This window comes from Elephas maximus, chromosome 21 (assembly GCF_024166365.1).
Source record: "Elephas maximus indicus isolate mEleMax1 chromosome 21, mEleMax1 primary haplotype, whole genome shotgun sequence".
NCBI classification, from domain to species: domain Eukaryota; kingdom Metazoa; phylum Chordata; class Mammalia; order Proboscidea; family Elephantidae; genus Elephas; species Elephas maximus.
This window is the reverse complement of record NC_064839.1, coordinates 37,041,800-37,062,806: the sequence shown is the minus strand read 5'-3', so window position 1 is coordinate 37,062,806 and position 21,007 is coordinate 37,041,800. Positions and strand designations below refer to the sequence as shown.

General features: G+C 41.8%; 1 protein-coding gene across 3 annotated transcripts in view; it reads right to left on the bottom strand.

Moving 5' to 3' along the window:
* The window catches only part of ZFHX3 (zinc finger homeobox 3), a 701,029-nt gene extending 680,254 nt beyond the window's left edge, over nt 1–20,775 (bottom strand). For 2 of the 3 annotated variants that reach the window (XM_049864644.1, XM_049864650.1), the window contains exons 1-2: nt 20,512–20,775; nt 11,696–11,830 (exon numbers count right to left, since the gene is read on the bottom strand). The gene's annotated coding sequence lies outside the window, so the exon portion shown is untranslated. The remainder of the gene's footprint in view (nt 1–11,695; nt 11,831–20,511) is intronic. The other variant, XM_049864646.1, reaches the window with a different exon arrangement.
* Between the last annotated feature and the right edge of the window lie 232 nt (nt 20,776–21,007).

The window sequence follows — 21,007 nt, the reverse complement described above, 5'->3', positions numbered from 1 at the left end:
CCTAGCTGGTGCAGTAACTATGTCTTTAGGAGGCCATTCCACCATTCTATTAAGCCAGCTGTTTCATGATGATTGGGAACATGGTAAGAGCAGTGAATTCCATGAGTATGGGCCCATTGCCACACTTTGTTTGCTGTGAAGTGAATCTCTTGATCTGAGGTGATGCTGTGTGGGATATCATGATGGTGGATAAGGTATTCTGTAAGTCCATAGATGGTAGTTTTGGCAGAAGCATTGCATGCAGGGAAGGCAAATCCATATCCAAAGTAAGTGTCTCAGTAAGAACAAAAAAGGTAATAGATGCAAAATGCTTAGATGACTCTTGGCACATTTTAAGTTCTCAGCCAGTGGCAGCTTTTATCAAACTAACCCCTAGAGGTACCTGTCTTGTTACTAGAAAACTTGGGGACCCAATCAGGATTAGCCACCTTGCTCCCTGTTCAGCTCTAGAAGGTCTGATATCCAGAGAATAAGAGGGAGGATGTCCAGAAGACTAAGGTTTTACAACCACAAGAAGCACTAAGAAGGACAACATAGAGTTAAACAATGTAAGCATGTTGCTTGTAAAGATTTAAGATATTAGCTCTTCCTATGGAATATGTATTTTGTCACATTTGTTTCTTGAGTAATACAAGTCTTCAAGGTTCAAAGAAATAAATCTGAAGAAGTGGGATTTTGGCCAGTGGAAAAGAGACTTTCGGTGATATATCAGTTAGGATTTGGTTGGGTTTCAACTGTCAGGCAGGCCAAAGCAATTGTGCTTAAACAAGATCATTTCATTCTTGCATAAACAAAATTCAAATGGAAGTGGCCAAATGGGCTCTGAATCTCAAACTTCTAAAGAACCCTGGTGATTTCTAGCTCTAAACTACCCTACCACCCTTAAGGGATTGTCCCATCTTCATGGTCCAAGCTGGCTGAATTTATATTCTAAGTAGCACGATGATGGAAGGAACAAGGCAGAAGGGGAAACAGCATGCACAAGCTGCCTTTTCAGTAAGGTTCCTGGAAATTGATGTACATGCTTAGTTACATGTTCATGTTTAGCTACAAAGGAGACTGCAAAACATAGTCCTTTTTCTCAGCAGCAACGTATCCAAGAGAAAAAATTACATTACTATGAAAGGAAGGCGTCCTGGCCATCTAGTGCTGCTATAACAGAAATACCACAAGCGGATGGCTTTAACAAAGAGAAACTTATTCTCTCTCAGTCTAGTAGGCTACGAGTCCAAATTCAGAGCGTCAGCTCTAAGGGAAGGCTTTCTCTCTCTGTGGGCTCTGGAGGAAGGTCCTTGTCATTAATCTTCCCATGGTTGAGGAGCTTCTCAGATGCAGGGACCCTGGGTCCAAAGGAGGAGCTCTGCTCCCAGTGCTGCTTTCTTGGTGGTATGAGGTCCCCATGTCTCCCTGATCACTTCTCTCTTATATCTCAAAAGAGGCTGGCTTAAGGCACAATCTAATCTTGTAGGTCTCATCAACATAACTGCTGCTAATCCATCTCATTAACATCATAGTGATAGGATTTAAAACACATAGGAAAATCATATCAGAGGACAAAATGATGGACAATCACACAACACTGGGAATCATGGCCCAGCAAAATTGATACACACATTTTTGGAGGACACAATTCACTCCATGACAGACGGAGAACAGATTTTAGGGGACAACTAAAACTCCAGAATGCTCCAATCACAAATCCAGTTTTCTACTTACTCTGCCTTCCTATAGGGTCAGCTCTGAACTTATCAATGGAACTCCAGAGCAATGGCCTTCCTTCTGACCTGATCACATAGCAAGGAGGAAAATGAAATAAGAAGCTATGTTATAAGTACTTTACCAGTTGCCAATGAGTCTAACCCATGGTGACCCCATGTGTCAGCGTAGAACTGTGCTCTATAGGGTTTTCCATGGTTGATTTTTTGGGAAGAAGATCAGCAAGCCCTTATTCCAAGGCAACTCTTGGTGGACCCAAACCTCCAACCATTCAGTTACTGGTCCAGCATATTAACCAACCCTTTGCTATGCCCATAGACTATTTAACAAAGGTGTAAGGTGGGTATTAGCATCACCATGCTAGAGATAAGAAACAAGAGGCTTCCCTGAATTCAAGAGTGGAGAGATCCTTATCTCTGGAGGTCGTGGTTGAAGTGCACGTGGATGCAGAACAAGGCTCTCCAGTCTCTTCCACTATCTCTATCAGATAGGGAAAACCTCAAAAAGCACCGAAGCTATCTAAGAGCAGAGGAGTCCTAAACTGGTGATCTCACCTGGAAGGGAAAACAAGTGACAGAAGCCAGAGTGGATTGCAGGGAGGCAGCAGGAAAACACTGAGACAAGAAGAGCTTACCATGGACCCTTGAGTGGTTGGGGCTCTAGGAGGAGGATGGAAATGGGGGAAGGATTGTCAAAAGGAGGTGTCCAGGTTGTTGTAGATCATCTGTGTGCAAACTGCAACCTTGGATCTACTCTAAGGATCAGAATAGCATTAGTTCTCAAGGATCTCAAACGAATGGAAGTTAGCCTAGCTTCAAAGAGTCTTCTTCATCAGAGGTCATCAGACTTGACTGCCCACTGAAATCACCTGAGATTTTTGAAAAAATACTGAGACCTGTTCCAACCCTAGAGATTCTGATTTTATTGGTCTGGGGTAAAATCTGGGCATTAGGATTTTTTTTAGAACTCCCAACATGATTCTAAATGTACAGCAAAGTTGGAGAATTACTGCTCAAGACCATCACCTTGGGATATGGAAAAAATGCAGATTCTCATTTAGGAGGTCTAGGGTAGAGCCTGAGAGTCTCCATTTTAATAGGTGCCTGGGTGATGACACTGCTGCCGGTCATTGGAGCACATTTTGAGTAGTAAGTTTCTAGATGGCTCTTACATTTCTCCTAAAGATCATATGCACTTTTACCATATCCATGTGCATAATGCTTTATCTACCTGTGCAAAGTTGTCTTGAAACCACCCCTGACTGGACTCCAGACTTCTTCTCTGCTGGTTGGTCTGCATCTGCCTTCACATGTATAGTGTGTCATACCCTAAGATGACATTCTAGAAAGGCCCATGTTGTGCATGGCAGAGAGTATACTGCTGGTACTTAACACTGCTCTTATTAATATTAATAATTAATGCTTAGTGCTAATAAATAACCAATTATCAATAGCAATAACGACACCAAGAAAACAGTGATAGTCCTACACGGGACAATCCCCTGTGCTCTCCCTACCCCAAATTATATTTCTAAATGAGCTTACAGAATCTTGCTGTGACATGTACAGCCTCACATACATTCACTTAATAAGACAGCTCTACGGAGTAAAATTCTACTTTCAGCGGATACATTTTCAGTGTGGCACACAGGAAATTAAATGTGAAAGTATCATTAACATGGAAGTTGTGAGTTTAATTCCCTGCACAGGGTGCTGACAAACTGAGATTATTTACCTATTTCTCATCATGGCTATGGGTTTCCTATAGGATCTAGTGAATTCCTTAGAATTCAAAGTCTTCTGCCCCCTTTTGGGATAAACAACCATTTATAGCTTCAGATTATATCCTCAAAGTCACATAGTCTCTGAAGTCAAAGAAGCTAATATGTGCACGTCACTAAGGAGAACAGGACACCACAGTGTGGTTTGTGCTTTCTAAGGATGGCATTCAGGTCTGATTCAGGACATGATTTTTTTTTTTTTTAAATAATTTCCTTAAATATTTCTCCTTAGAGGAAGTAATGTAGCACTTAAAGTCTAATGACATCTATTAAGGAATTCATTAAAGAAGAACTGATAACGAGATATGTTATCATAGTCAACAATTAACAGTACTATGTAGGAATCTTGATTGCTCTTAGGATGTTTAACTGGCAGCTGATTTTGGTGCTGTTTTTACAAAACATCAAACAGAGGACAGGTGTACCTATCTGAAGGCTGATTTTAACCACTATGCTGCCTGCAAGTCTGAATCCAGGTAAAGAGGCTGGCCAACATGTTCAGATCCTACATTTGCTGTAAGTGGGCAAGAGAGACCTCCACTTCATGAATCTTTCTAAACCTCAATTGTCCTCAAACCTATCCTTTACTGCAGGTCCAGTTGGTTTGAGTGATGGTGGTAAGAGGAAGATCCTGAGGACATTTTATAGTTCTGATAGCCTATAATTCCCATCATGGATTTTACTAGTACTTCCTTTGATAGGAACACATAAAAGGGAGACTCAAACTTCTCTATTCCCCTGGGTGGAAAAAGAGAGCGTTAAGAAGTTCCCTGAAACTTTAGGGTTAGTCTTAACCTGGAAAAGGCCCTGGAGCATGCTGAGACATCTGACAGAATCCAACATTTTAAACATCTGAGCCATCCCTCTCCATAGTGATAAATCACCTACTCACTTTCTCTGTCTGACAATGTGATGACCGACTGGTCTGGTGCCCCAGAGTGTTTCAGAATTAGCTCTTGCCTCTCCATAAGTTCATTTCTGAGGTTTAGACAGTCACCTGTATAATCACAATCATTCTCCCTAAGAGTCTTTTGATTTTGATTTAAAGACATACTGAACATAAAGACATACTAAAAGCGTTTTGTTTAAACCAGTTTCTAACCCAACTTCCTCCTTTTACAGATGACAAAACACCCAGAGAGAAGATTTATCAAAGTCCCACAGCCAAATGAGCCAAGAACCCAAGTTTTCTGACTCTTGGCTGAGGAACCTATTCTATTAAAAATGGAAAATTAAAAAACCCAAAGTAATAGCTCGTGGGTTATCTTGCCCATGGTGGCACAATGAGAAGTCACACTTGGCAGACTTGGAAGAACCAAGGAACTCAATCCCTGTAGGCTGTTGACTACATAATACTTGTGGATTTTGATGGAGCCACAAAGATTCTAGTTTGCTGCCCAAAGCTCCACCACAATGAAAAGACACATTTTCTACTACACCCACCACGAGAGGAAGAGCATATTGGGTTTTGGACAGATTGTAAGTGCCTGAGTCAGGACAGTGTTCCAAAAGTGAGGCTGTGTTGTTTATCCTATTCATTCCTCCAGCTTCATTGTCCATCCTCCATGTTTCTCCATCCTGCTGTGTCCCAAAAGACTGATAGAGGCAGACTGTACCACCCAGATTCCTTTGTTCTCTAAGCTCCCAGTGAGGTTAGATCCATGGAAAAGCCCAGAAGGAGGTCGGAGGTCAGCATACTGATTATTTCAACTCCCTCCTTGCCTCGCCGTGGCTTTGGAAGTGGCCTACCTATGGCTACAGATCCTGACAGATCATTCCTTTCCTGCAGCCATCAGTGTCTCTAGAGTCCAGAAACACTTTTCTTCCCCTTCCCACTTCGGGCCTCTGAGGCGCTTCATTATTCCTTCTCAGTTCCCTTCACCCTTTCACCTCTGTAAATAGTCCCATTATTAAGATCTCTTCATTAAATTAACATGCTGAGTGCACTTTTTCCTGCCAAGACCCTAACTAATACAGGAGGCATTGTTGTGGGTTAAGGGTACTCCTTAGCTCTCCTGGATATCCTTGGGTGGAAATTTATCGATAGCCTACACTAGCTGACCTGCCCTATGGGGTCACTTCCGTTTGAAGGTGGGATGGAAACCAACAGTAGCTGGCAAAATCTATGTGACATTCTCCTAGCCTACTTCAGGTCATCTCACCCAAGTTAAATGAGTCCACAGTAGAATCACAGGGTTTCACTTTCAGTGGTACCCACTGATGTATTCTGTGGAACCGGCAGGTCTCTTACATTCTCATCTGCCCCTGCTTATGTCTCTCTAAACCGACCTCACAGTTCTGTTCCCTTACATGTCTGCTAAATGCAATGAGTTGCTACCTGCAACCTCCAAACTCTACTATTTCACACTAAGCTGTCTTAAACGCTAAAACAAACACAAATTGAACTGGTTTTCCCATCTGTTTCTTTAACAAATGGGAGCTTAAGCCCATAGGGAAACTGTGTGGGTCAGGGAAACATCAAATGAACACTTCTGAATAAAAACAAATGTTTCTGAAGATCTCAAGATATTTCAAACACTGCACTCCATTGGCCAGGCCTCCCCGCTCCAGCGCCTGCACAGAATCCTGATGACAGCGTTATTTGCTTGAATTGGATTTGTTTCTATGCCCAGAAACAACACACCACGAGGAACCTGGAATAGGAAACAGCTACTGAGTCCTAAAAGTTTTTCCAGGACACTGTCTAAGACTAGACAGGAATGAAAAAAAAAACAGTTGGGAACCAGACCAAGGGAGCAAAAATAATGATTCTTTGGGATCTGCATTATTGTTGTTCTTTTACTATTACAAATATTAAGAACTAAAAGAAGTGGCCTACTTTCTGACAGAAAGTGCCACCCGGTGAGACAGCATTTTCCCTGGAGGAGAAGGAAGTGGCTTGATTCAACTGGAGAAGCTGGCATTATGGCCCCTGAGAAGCTTTCCCTGACACCCTCTCCCAGGCGGATGCTCCTTCTGGGTCCCTTACATGCCTCCATTCCAGCACTAAGCTCTCTGACTTAGAGCTGGCAGTTTCTCCGCCCATCTCTGAAACTAGGCTATGTGCACCTTGAGTTTTGTCTTATTCCCTTTTCTGCATCATCAGTGCCTAACAAAGTGCTTGGCACATAGTAAGTACTCGATAAAGGCTTCTTGATTCTTGAGGTAATGAATTAATAAATGAATGACAGATGAATCAGTGAAGGGATGAATCAACAATTGATAGACCTGCCTCTAGCTAATAAATTATTTCTTTCAGAAAAGAGGTGGGCCTCTGTCACCAGTTATTGTTAGCTGTCATCCAGTCGACTTCAACTCGTGGAGATCTTACGTACAGCAGAAGGAAACGTTACCTGGTCCTGTGTCATCCTCACAATCAGCAGTATGTTTGAGGCCATCCTTGTGGCTACTGTGCCAATCCATCTCACTAGGGATCTCCCACACTCTTGTTGGCCCTCTATTTCACCAAACGTGATGTCCTCCTCTAGCAATTGATCCCTCCTGATGACTTGTCCAAAGCAAGCAAGTTAGATAATATTCTATTGTGATCCATAAGGCTTTCGTTGGCTAATTTTTAGAAGCAGATCACCAGGTCTTTCTTCCTAGTCTGTCTTAAAATAAAATCCCTCTCTTTCTCTCTCTATATATGCATATACACATCTTACTGGTTCTGTTTCTCTAGAGAACCCTAAGACATTGACCAATAAATTGATGGTATTATATTGGTGGACTTATAAAATAGTTTTATTTAAAACTTTTTTTGTAAAAATTTATTTCTATCAAATATGCCATATGTCTGTGTTTCTTAAAGAAAACAAAAATAATTTACTTCTTCAAATCTATTATCTGAATATTAAACAATAAAAAAATTAGTAAAATAATTGCATTTGGTTTTCACTCATGTATTACATGATTTTTTTTAGTCACATTTATTTCCAATATGTCACAGTAAATTCCTAAAAATATATATTTTAACATGGACTAATCTTTGCTAAATAAAATTGCATAAAGTCTTTTTGGAAGTTGCATTTTTAAAGTTTTTTGAAGTATTACAGAAAAGTATTAGAAGTTGCATTTTATTGTTAATAAATTTGAAACTGCTGACACCCTCAACTGAGTCATCTCTGTAGGTTAATATATTAATTTTCACTGACAAAGTACTTTCTCCAAAGTTACAAAGGCACCTTGTAAATTCAGAACGAAGTCTACTAACCTATATTCCCAATTTTCTATTTTTTTCATATTAAAGTGTGTAAATATCTTAGTCCAAATATTTTATCAAATATTGTCTCTTTACCTCACAAGTGTCTATCATTTACAGATATTTTTGCAGGACAATACTCTTCAAATAAGTTATCTCTACTTGTTATTTCAAATCAGAAGCTTTTTAGTTTCCTTCCATTCCTGCAGAATATAACTTTATCCAGTTAAAAATGGAAATGCCCTGAAAAGATTCTTCCCACAGCCCAAGCTATTCCAAGGAGCAATTATAATTTTGAAAATGATACCTTGTACAATTTTTGAGCTCTCCACATTTAATTTGTTCAGTCTTTTTCTTCCTACTAGAGGGATAAATTTCATTGTCTTCCTGTTTGCAAGCGTTGTCTTTAACAACTGCAAGCAGTTAAAAGCTTCAAAATGATGTTTTCTGAATACTCCATTCATTGGACACTTTGATTAAAGATTTCCAACTGACATTGCATAAAATGTAATCAAAATTCACAAGTTAGTTTACAGAAGTTCAATACCACTGCAGAACATGGGGTTCTTCAAAAGTGCAAAATCCTCTAGAACTCCACGAATAATGGGCAGCAAACAGAAAGTGCATATTGCCACAGTAATTTCGATATTCAAATTTTTATCACAAAAATTTCATGGTCCAGTTACTCTAACAAAAATATACAAAATGTATAAAAATAAAATACACCAAAAGTACATAAAAATATAAATTTAAACCACTACAGCTTTTATTTCAATTGGCCTAGCATTGCAGCTTAGTGGGGGGAAATTATGAATTATATGAATACAAAAACAAATCCTAAGTCTATTTCTGCCCCATAGACTTATTTTTTTTTTTTATTGTGCTTTAGATGAAGGTTTACAGAGCAAATCTGTTTCTCATTAAATAATTAATACACATATTGTTCTGTGGCATTGGTTGCCAATCCCACCACGTGTCAACACTCTCCCCTTTTTGACCTTGGAGTCCCTATTGCCAGCTTTCCTCTTCCCTCCTGCCTTCTCGTCCTTCCCCCTGAGTTGGTGTGCCCATTTAGCCTTGTTTTGTTTTATGGGCCTGTCTAATCTTTGGTTGAACGGTAAACCCCAGGAGTGACTTCAGTACTGAGTTAAAAGGGTATCCAGGGCCCTATATGTTTCTTACAATTTTACCATAAGAGCTGTGGTTCACCAAAATTTGAATGTGTATTATCATCACCGAAACAAAGAGTTTTATCTTCAATGTTGAACTTTGAAAATGAATTTTACACTAGTATTCCAAATAAGGTCAGATGCTTCACTTTGATTAGAATCGACTTCCAGAAACTTTGATTTGCTGAAGTGGAGGGGATGTTTTCAACCAATTATTAGAATGAACTGATTTTCATCTTGAAAGCTTTGATAGCATTGATAAAAAGTGATATCCTCGAACTGTTTGTAAAGTTTTCCTTCAGCCTATGGAACCAACACATTAACAATGATCACTTCATGTTTTACACATACACAAGAAAGCTTGGGTTAAAAAATGAGTGAAATTTAGACAAAGCCATCAATTGATATAAATGAAAAAATCATACTTTGCAGAGGGATCTCTAAACACTCTTCCGTATATTCATATGTGAAATCATCATTTACAGAAGAGTCTTCTTAAATAACTACTGATTTTTAAAATTAGATGCTGATGCTTCGTCACCAAATTTTGTCATCTGGTTTTCATGTGGTCACTTGCCCAGTAGACGGTAAGTGTTGGCAAACACTCTGCGCAAGTTACACATTCATCACCACCAACTGTCTTACGAAATGGAAATTCAGGAAATATTTTTTTCATTAAACATGTACTTTTATTTTTTTCAGCTCACTGCTGCCAAAATGGCTCATTTAAAAACAAAAATTTGTTACCAAATAATAAAATAGTTTTAGATTTACACTATCCACTAAACAACAAAGCTGCTATCGCAAGAGCAGACTATTCTCGCACTGTGCTGTGGCTCTGGTCAATATTTTCCCCTATACCTGCCCTATGTTGTTGTTGTTGTGTGCCACTGAGTAGATTCTGACTCATAGTGACCCTATATGAGGGCTTCCGAGGTTGTAATCTTTATAGGAGAAGTTAGCCAGGTCTTTTCGCCCACAGAGCCACTGGCCTTTCACTTAGCCATTGCGCGACCAGGGATCTTTACACCCACTCTGTAGTTTCCCGCATTTCCCACTGACCCTGCCAAGAGGCCTCATAGCCAGTCACTTGCACTCTACAGACCCCAGCACCGCCACTACATAAGTAACTGGTGGGGCAGCAGCATCAGCCACTTCTCTCACTTCTCCTCCAGGTGGAGTTACTAACCCTACATGCTCATAGCCCAGCTCACGCTGGTTCACTAGCAAACACATGCGTGTTGTTCTTGAAAAGTGAGAGTTACCTTTCATCTGGAAAGGAATGGGAGAAGAGAGACGGGGTCATTCCTGGTAGTCTTTCAGATGGAACTACAAGTTAAAAGGAGAACTCTTTACAGAACTTGCATCTCCTACGCAATTAGGTGAGAACTTGGCAGGAGCTGGTGGTACAAAATGGAGGTCTGTCCTTTCTATCTTAGCTTATTTTAATGTAACAGTTAAAAGTGACACTTTGTTAAAAATAACAATAAAAGTAAAATCTAGGGCAAATGTTAAGCTGGAAGAGATGCCAAGACAATAGACGTAATCTAGGGCTCCCCCCGGGAAAACCCGAGATGTGCTGTCACCCTGTGTGTTATAATTCTTTGTTTTATTATTTTCACTCGAGCAAGTTTCTAAATTTCTTATCTTTTTCTCTTCTACTTAAATGTTTTTTTTCGTATGCCAGTCCTTTAGGACTCCTAGCCCTTTCATAAAACATGTAAAACCAAAAAAAACAAACCTGTTGCCGTTGAGTTGACTCTGACTCATAGAGACCCTATAGGACAGAGTAGAACTGCCCATAGGGTTTCCAAGGAGTGCCTGGTGGATTTGAACTGCTGACCTTTTGGTTAGCAGCTGTAGCTCTTAACCACTATGGCACCAGGGTTTCCATAAAACATGCAAATATCTGAGAGGGTGTAGATGCAAGATGAATGCAAATCTCATCATGATCATGGTCACGGGCTATATCTGAGACAAAATCTAAGTTCTTCCATATGTTGTAAAGAGCTGCGCTGGATCCTGCTTGTTGCCTATGCCATATCCATTCTACCCTCCTTCTTTAGTAATGAGGCAAGCTTGAAGATGGAAGCTACCTGCTAAAAATGGTGGTTCACAAAAATAAAAGGACCCTGGGTTGCTGTAGGAGAAGTGGCTGCTAACCAAAAGGTCAGCAGTTCAATTACACCAGATGCTCCTTGGAAACCCTATGGAGCAGCAGTTCTACTCTGTCCTATAGGGTCGCTATGAATCGGAATTGACTCGCTAGCAACAGATTTTGGTTTGGGTTGCTGATGACTGAGGAGACACCATAAATTTTAGGAGTTGCCTAATACCTCCAGATCCAGCAGCTGAATGCAACCCCTCTCTTACACAACCACCCTTAGGAAAAGTTTCTGCTCCCCACTGCAGGCTGTTCTTTCTCCACTCTGCTCCTCTTACCCAACATCCCTACAAGTGCCTTGTCGACGGTCCCAAAACTCACGCCCTACACCTTTTGCATTTGTTGCTCTGCTGGCCTGAGATGTCTTTCCCAGCCTTGACACCCACCCAGCTAGTTTCTGCCCTTCTGTCAGAAATTAGCTCAGTCACTATCTCCCCCAGAAGCCTCCCTACAGCTATGTTCCTGAGGTACACCATGCTTGTTCCCATCACACTCTTTGCTAAACACCTGTTAACTTACCTGTCTCCTTTATTTGACTGTGATCAACTTGAGGGAGTGGACTGTTTTTCCTCATTTCGTCCTTGTGGACAATAATACCTGGTACATAGTAGGTATGCATAATGTGAAATGAGTGAAGGAATGATGGAATGAATGTTGAAACTCACCAAAAAGGAAGGCTCCTCCAAAAGCCTCTGGGAGGATACCTAGTTGGCCTATAAAGGTGGAGGTCACAAAATGTCGGTTACTCATTCTCCATCAATAGGATCTGTTCCACTATCCTATTAAACCTCCCCTGGGACCTGGAGGGTGAGAGAACACGCTATTAGTAATCCCAGTTTATAGCGGGGCAAATGGAGGCACAAGGAGGTTAAAAGCCCCAGGTCAACCCAGGAGGTGGTGACAGACCTGGGACTGGCAATCAGGCCAGTCCATGTGCACCTGATCCAGTGTTCAGTCCTCTAAGCCTCACTGCCTCCAAGGACTCATTAGTCCTTTTTAAGTAGAATCCAAAAAGTCCTCTCTCCAGATTAAGTCACCCTGGCTTCAAATGTCTAAAGCAGCAGCTCTCTCTCTCGCTCTCTCTTTTTTTTTCCATTCAGCATTTGAAATGTTTTTAAGGGTTTATTTCAAACACCCCTTTCTTTGAACTGATTGTTCAGAACTTTCATTCCACTTTGTCGTGTTTTTTGTAGTCTGCTCTGATTTTTAAAAGGTTTTTATTTCTTCTCTATTAGCAGCCACCACCTGCTCACTGTTTGGAAGGACTATGCTTTATTTTCTTTGCCTTCATCTATTGAAATGGACAAGAGAAGCCTTAGGTGATGAACCTGGTTTTCAGTTTTTCCCCTAACCTCCCTTATTTTTAATTCCTAGTGCCACTCCTGAGGATGTGGAAGAGGAATGGAAACTCCCAGGGTGTTGATAAGTCTATGGGAGTCACTCTGCCTCTCTCCCTAGGCAGGGGAAAGGAGTGGCAGGCAGAGGAGGGCAGGAATACACCTTCAATGTTTGAGGTGCCATGGCTGTCTCAAGACTGTCCAGATGGACCACTTAGCCATCAAAGGACCCACTGTGGCCTTCTAAATGGTCACTTTGGCAGGAAATGAAAAAGTATCTTTCTCCATCCTACGGGTGTCCCATTGCCTCTGTTCTGGTCTACCATCAAGTGATGCTGGAGTTGATAGCCATTGCTGAGACCCCACCTTGATGGACACTAAGCTTGTCCCATTTTTGGCTAATGTGCACACACTGAGCCTTAGAGAGGCAGCCTTGGATATAAATATATAAATATTTTGCCAGTCCATTCTGCCCACAGGGTATCAAGTTTAATGAATTAAACATCCTCCATTAACCATCCAGCAGAACGATATTTACTCCAAGTGAGAGGGCAAGTGGCCAATGCGAAGACAAGTAAAGGACTCTGTATGTACAACTCTTCTCTATGCTATGTCTTCCCAAATCTTTAACAACAAAGTTGTAAATCCAGCAGTCTCACCAGCTGAGTTGACACCTCTGCCATCTTTCTTACCCATCTCTTACCACCTTTGAAATGAGACACATTCCCCCTGCAGCTGCCCAGCCCAGAAGTGCATGAACATGGAATAGTTCAACCTGGGGAGGGAAAGAGAGGTCTTCATCCCTTTTCCCATGATGACCTCATAACCTAAAAACCGAATATATTGTAAGTAACATTTGAACAACTTGAGAAAATATAGTTGAAACGGGTACAATGCCAGAGGCCCTTCGACATCTCTGAATATCCTTTGTAAATAATATTTACCATCCAGCTCAGAGCCATGAGAGACACTAGGGAAAGTATATCCAACTCAAGGAATGAAGGAAAGGGAAGGGCAGAAGGCAGGAAGGTGGTAGGCAGGTGGTCAGCTTGGGAAGGTTACACCAAATTGCTGGCGTTGAGCAGGCCCTGTTGTTGCTGTAGAGCCAATTCTGACTCATGGTGACTCCATGTGCGTCTGAGTAGAACTGTGCTCCATAGGGTTTTCAATGGCTGACTTTTTGGAAGTAGATTGCTAGTCTTTCTTCCAAGGCACCTCTAGGTGTCCTCAAACCACCAACCAAAAGGTTGGCAATGAGCGTGCTAACCATTTGCATTACCAAAGGACTCCCTTAATCCTACAGCCAGAGACAAAAGGCAAAGTGTGGAAGCTGACCTCTCAATTGCCTCTTTTGGGGAACAGTGATTGTCCTGTATATCCTGACCCCACTGAAATCTAAGAGGGGATCCGCTGGGAACTACCACCCAGCCTCAGAAAATTACGTAAGCATGTGAGGATCTGAGATGCCTTCTGCCCTTTGTGTTCCTTCTTTTGCAGACTGATATGGCCTCACTCACTCCTCACTGGAGGGTCTGAGCCCCTCCCCATGCGCCCAGGCTTCTCAGAGTATCCTGCATTTGGCCAAAGGTCTAGGGAAGCCTCTCCCAGGCTGTGCGGGGCTTTAGCCCAACACTAATTAGTAATGCAATCCCACAAAGAGTGAAGCTGCCTGCCACCTCCTCTCACTCATAGTGATTTATGTTCAATTTGTACAAATGGAGAAAATGAGATTTCAAATTTCAATGCCATTTCTGCAATGAGGTGATTAAAAGAGAGAGAGGTATCGCCTTCCACTGTATAGAATATTGATCCCAGTGCTATTTTCCTTTGCAATAACCATTAGCTCAGTATTATTTGCAAACCTCTAATGTGAACCTGGAGATGTAATTTACATTTGTGCCTCACTTATTTGCTTTAACAAAACAACACAAAGCTTTTGGGTCTTTCAATCTATCCATATTGTCAATAAAATTAGCAGCTTGAAGGGAAAAAATTATATTCAAAACCATAACTTCCCATTAACTACCGCAAGACACAACACATTGTTCTAAAGGGTCTTCACATCATGGTTAAGCCCCTTTCTCTTACCTTCTTCTCCTTATCACCCCACCTCCCACAGAGGGCTACAATTCAATGAGAAAATTTAGAAGTAAAGCATCGCCTCCCGCTAACTAATGTGGATCCACTTGGGTGCTGGGACTCACCACCCACGTTTGAGACCTAACCTCTCAGCACCAAATGCTGGCACAGGCCTTGGCTAAATGGCTGGGCCTGGCCGCCAGGCGCAATGACCGACCAGCAGAGTTTGCCAGGGAGCCAGGACAAATGCATACACATAGACACGTGCGGGGCCTGGCGGCACTGACCCTCTGAGAGCCTTCCCAAAAGAAAAGGGGGAGCTGTGAGGAGAGGGGAGAAGAAAAGAAAAGGCGGAGGTAATCAAGAAATAAAAGCACAGGGCTGTGCTCGTGCAATTCAAGTGGCAGTTCGTCAGCCTCCGACTCTTAACAAATAGGCCACGCAGCTCGGCTTTCTCATTTCTTGTCTGTGCAAACCTGTCAGCTGCCTACCACTGCCTACCAGACTCTGGAAGACAAGAACAAGAAAAAAGGGGGGGGGGGAGGTAGAAAAAGCTAATGACCCATAATTGCCATGATAGTGGGAGAGGGGCCAGGCAGCTGTTTTACATTCCTGGTATGTATAGTATGCAAATATCGACAAAGGCTCGACACAGTTTCGCTATTGTGGATCCGGAGGGTAACCAAATTAGCCTTTGGCAGCCATGGTAATTGGGAGGTGCTGTTCCCATTAGGAGTCCTGCAAATTATGAAGAAAAATGGACCTAGGGCTTTGTCACAAATAATAATACCAAGAAGAAAAGAGCAGGCGGCTGTCTTTTTCTTTTCTTCCCCCACTCCCCACCCTCTGCCTTTTTTTTTTTTTAATTTCTACATTGTGTTGTTAATACCTCTCCATTTAGTAATAAGAAAACAGTCTGAAATATCCCACTAGAACGTGCACACACTTGATTGCCAGAATGTCAAGTCTGCAGGGGGATAGGATAGGGGACCAGGATAAGAAACTCCTTTTGGGTGCCAGGGCCTAAGTAAGGAAAGTACAGCAGGGCCAGGGCAAATACTGGAACTGGAGCCCTGGGCGATGAGAAGGCTTCTGAACTGAGGCTGCAGAGAATATGTTCATTCCACAGTGCAGCTTTTTATACCAGTGCTCCAGAGGCCGTCGCTTCCAGGGTCATGGCTGAGATTTTTTCCTCCACCTCACTCCTGAAGATGCTAAACTTTGGCTGGCTCTAATCCCTTAAAAAACCAGATACGGCTTGAAAACCGCCAATCATGATGCATTAAGCCCCAAACTCATGAAGAAAATGTTTGGAGTCTTTCGCCCTGGGCATTCCCTTGAGATGGCCTAATTCCATGTCCCCAGGAGCTAGGTGCCTGGTGACCAGATGGGCCACTAGAATATCAGATGACTCTGAGATGAGATCACCCCTTTGTGGGGCATGGGTGAGCAAAAGGGAATGGTCAGCCTGGAGCCAAATTTGCCCCAGAGAGAGGCAAGGCATAAGAGGGGATGGCATAGAACTGGTTACCAAAAGTTACAGTGCGCACGCACATGAAGAGTGAAGGATCAATACTTCCAAAAGCATCCTTTGCTTTAAAACAATCACCTTCCAATTTCCCTTGTCTTAGAGTCTGTTTGTTCTGCTGGAGGAATACCTTCAATAAAAAAGGCCTATCTGGAAATACAATGTCCTTCATTTCTGTTCCTCCAGTTACATAGGGACATTGCATGCATTTCATTTGTACTATATTTTTATTTTACATTTCATAAAAATGTACAATGTTAGAACACAGAAAGGAATATGAACCTCCCACTTGTACAAGTGGAAAGATAGAGCCACATACATGCCTTTAAACCAGACAGCATTTCCCATAAGGAAAAAATGGAATTTTGATAAGGTTTGAAGTATCCTCAGAGACACAGCTACAAAAGGATCCTGCCAATTTTGTCCTCCAAAGAGTAAAGAGAGAACTAATGGCTACTCGCAAGTATTTGGAAAATTAACACAAACAGAAGAAAGACTAAAAATAGATCAGGTCATAGCAAAGTCAAATAGAAGGTTGGAAAATGAGTAAAAGGAAATGACAAACTGCTTGCACAGTGTCGCTGCAGATGGGACCCACAGGTCATCTAGGGAAGGCACTGGATGAAGAAGTAGAAGCCCAAGATGCTGGCTCCTTTTCCTTCTGAAATGCCCCATTCATTAGATAGGGGAATGACTGGCCCTATACTTCTCTCTGCAACCTCATCCCCATTCATTGCTAGTTTTAAATGAGGAACACTCAACTATTAGGTATAATCCAGGTTTTGAGTCTCATTCAAGAGAAACTTTAGAGTTAAAAAAAAAAAAAGTTCCTAGCATTTATAAAGTTTTTTTTTTTTTTTTGAGAAAGAAAAAACTCTTTGAAGAACATGCCCTTCTGATTTTTAATTGCATTTAGGTTTTTCTTCATGTGCCCCTTGACGTGACTGCCCAGGCCTGTAGCATCCAGGTCACCTCTCCAGCTTCATTTCTTTCTCTTCCCTTCTCAGAACTCCATCCGCACTAAACGCTCTTTCAATGTCCTGAAAAGCCAACATGCTTTCTCTGGCCTCTTGCTTTCACACAAATTACCCCCTCTGCCTACAGAAGTATTCCTGGGTACTGCCTCACCCTGCCACACACACATGTACACACACCTGCACACACATGTGCACACACACACTTCTAAGATCCTTATCCTTTTCCTCAGGTCTCTGCTTAGATGCTACTTCCTCCTGGCAGCCTTCTCTGACTTCCTAAGTCTGGAATAAGCCCCCTCCTACATGCTCTCACAGTGCCCCCTATAGACCTTATTGCAAAGTTCTCTAATTGTCTGCTTTTCCAAGGCTGTGAGCTCCATGAGAGCAGAGGTCGCCTCTCTCTTGTTCACCATTGGGTCCCTGGTGCTTAGCACAGTGCCTGGTACATGGTACTTGAACCATAAACCTGTGCTGAATGAATGCCATCTGATTATCCAAAAACTTAATTGAGGGTCTAAAAAGTGTCACTTGGTAACGGGCTCTTCTCCAACACTCTGCTTTTGCTTTGGGGAATTCAGCTTGTGAGGAAAGCCTATCAATGACAGAATCCCAGCCGGTCTCCAACATAAAAACAGACCAGTGTGTATTCCAAAAACCAAATTATCTGACCCTCCTTGTTTACCTCATGGATTTTATGATGCAGTCTTCATTCTAGCCCATAAACTTCCTTGCTCCTGGCTGAATTTAGGGCCTCTCTTCCTTTTTTCCCCCCTCAGGGATGGAATTTGTTTTATGTGAAAACTCTGCAAAGAACACTCCCTTCAATGTGCTCACACTGCTCTGCCTACCTGAGGACTTCAGGCTTTACCTCTAACCCAGAACAAGACCAACTTCAACTCTTGCAAGGAATTCAAAGTTAAACACAGAGGCAAGTTCTTTTCACCGTAACCCCAATTCAATTCACGTTCCTGGCTATTTGTATCTTAGGTGTATATTGTAAGTGTTAGAGCATAAAACCTACTTGGAAAAATAAAACATATAAAATGATAGAAATGGAAGGAGTGAAGTCATGAAAATAGTACTGGAGATTGGAGTTCGGTAGAAGAACAGCCTTCTTTAAGTTGAAATACGTGCTATTTAGAAATGGCAATGGTTTGACCTTCAAGAAATGGGGAAGACAGTGAATAGGGACAGTGGATGGAGTAGAGGATTCCTGAGAATGTTTATAGGGAGGTAATTTTGGACAGGAGCCACACTGGTGAGGGCCTTAAATATCAAGGTAAAGAATTTAGTCAAGATGAAACATTTAGATGTCACTGTAGGGTGGAGTCACACAAACGGCTTCTGAGCCAACCATAAACCTGTTGCCGTTCAGTTTATTCTGACTGATAGTGACCGTATAGGACAGAGTAGAACTGTCCCTAAGGTTTCCAAGGAACAGCTGGTGGATTCTAACTGCCGACCTTTCGGTTAGGAGCCGAGATTTTATTCAGGTCTGTGATAGACTTTTACAGTGACAGCCCCAATGAATCACATCTCTCTGTATCCACCTCTGTGTACTCCCTCCCTCATTAACTCTGGGCTTGGTCATGTGACATGCTTTGACCAATGGGACTTTAGCAAATGTGATGCAACAGAAGTTTGAAATGTACTTATGCATTGAGGTTCAGCCTCTCTTTCTGCTTGCTGGGAATCCTCCCAGCACCGTGTGAGAAAGCCTAGGATAGCCTCCTTGAAGATGAGAGACCACATGGAGAGAGAGGTCCAGCTGTCCTTTCTGACCCAGCTGAGGTCCCAGACATATAAGTGAGCCCAGCCAATGCCATGTGGTACAGATGAACTGTCCCAGCTGAGCCTCGTTCAGGTGGTCCATCTACAATATAGTGAGCAAGTAAATAATTTTCATTTTAAGTTTCTAATTTTGGGAGTGATTTGTTACTTAGCAATAGATAACTGATACAAGGTTCTCAAAAGAAGAGCCAGAAGAACTTCAGAGGGCAAGGCTACTCTTTTGGGAACTAATAAAAGAGCTGCAAACGCTGTAAGAAGCTAAAAGAATGGGGCCATGCTTTAGGGCTGCCTGCTCACAGCTGTAATACTTCTGTGGCAAGTGGAGGGCAGCAGTAATGAGGGTGGCAAAGGAAGGAGGAAAAGCCCACCATGGTGATTACCAAAGGAGCGACACGAGCCAGCACTGGTTGGAATGGGAGTGTCGGAAGGCTGGAGGGATGGAAAGAATAACAGGGGCTACAATAGCAGGGATGTAGTAGCCAAATGGCAGGCCACAGCAAGGTCAATCCACACTGGGGGAGTCACAGGGATAACACTAGTTGTTGATATCGACATGGATGGATACAGCAGGTAAATCTCAATGGCTATCTCCTAGAATCCTGTGTGAACAACAAAACATGGGGCAGTATTTTAACTCTACTGGGAGAAGGCTCCCTGATCAAGTTTTCTCATTCTGGGAAGCTGGCTGTGATTTGGGGAAGCATGGGGTGCCCAGAGAATAAAGCTATATGACAGGGCATACAAAACCCAGCAAAAGTTGTCTGTCAGCCTAGACATTATATTTGTTTTTATCTTCATCACTCATCCACTGTTGAAGTTTATGTCCAATTATTTGTTCAGTTGTCAGGATGCCAAGATAGAGTGGTGATTAAGGGCATCTGCTCTGGAATCAAATGCCAACTTAATACCAGTATTAATAATAAATACAATAGTACTGTTATTATTACTAATTTGCTACGTACTGGATATTGTGTGGAAACCCTGGTGGCGTAGTGATGAAGTGCTATGGCTGTTAACCAAAAGGTCAGCAGTTCAAATCCACCAGGCACTCCTTGGAAATTCTATGGGGCAGTTCTACTCTGTCCATAGGGTCGCTATGAGTCAGAATTGACATGATGGCAGAGGGTTTAGGTTGTTTTTTCTTTGGTTTTGGATATTGTGCTTCTGGATAACTTATTTAACCTCGGTTTTCTCATCTTTAAAATAGAGATAGGGTTGCTATGAGTCAGAATCGACTCCACAGCAGTGGGATTTTTGTTTTAAAATTTTTAATGGAGATAATAATAGTCCCTATCTTTTTTTTATCTTATACGGTTGTTGTGATGATTAAATAAAATCATACATTCAAAGCGTTTAGCCCATTGTTCAGTACATAGCAAACTCTAACACAGCTATTACAATTATTCTTTCATTTCAATAGCTATCTAGACCTCCATATTTTCCCCAGTTTCTGCACATTAATTTGGATTATCAAGAATGATTCTACCATTAATGCCTTCTCTGATCCCCAAAAGATATTAATCAGGGAGAATGGCCTCTTGATCACAGCATTTGAATCGGCAGTGAGAGAAGACAATTCCGCATTTTCCTTATGTTTGGAATTCTAATGTATTCCTGATGAAAATCTATACACACATTCAATTATGTCTGATCTTTCTATCCCATCTGGCTAGCAAGTTCTCATTAAGATATGATTTAAGAACTGAAAGTTCATTAAAAAGATCATTTTATGACAGAGTGAGAGGAGCAACGGAGGAATGATTCCATACCTTCTGCAGACCATCCCATTTAGGGCTTTTCCAGCTGCAACCGGTGTAACTCATAGAAGCGCTGCGGTCTGCCTCTCAGAGGTCTGGAGGAGTATCTCAGCCGTTAACACCTCACACCCCTGTTAATGGTGCACTAGATTAACACTGCAATGAATGCCAGCGATTTTCTTCTGCAACTTTCTTAATTTAAGCAGCATTATCTTGGAAATCTTTCTTCTAAATTCAGTTCTAAGGGCAGATACTCACAAGTAATTTCTGGTTTCAAAATCATTTCCCCCACTTTTTAAGAATTGCATTATGGGGAAAAACAGTAACATCACTTTATAAAAATGAACGGAAGCTCTGACTCAGAATGCTGAAAACAATTTCTTCAGATAATGGTTTTTTTAAGCTGAATACAACAAAGCTTACGGTAATTGCAACATCATTAGCATTCTTTCAAGAGCAGGGATCAGTCACTGAAATCTTGCATTCTACAATGTCAAAATTTGTCTGA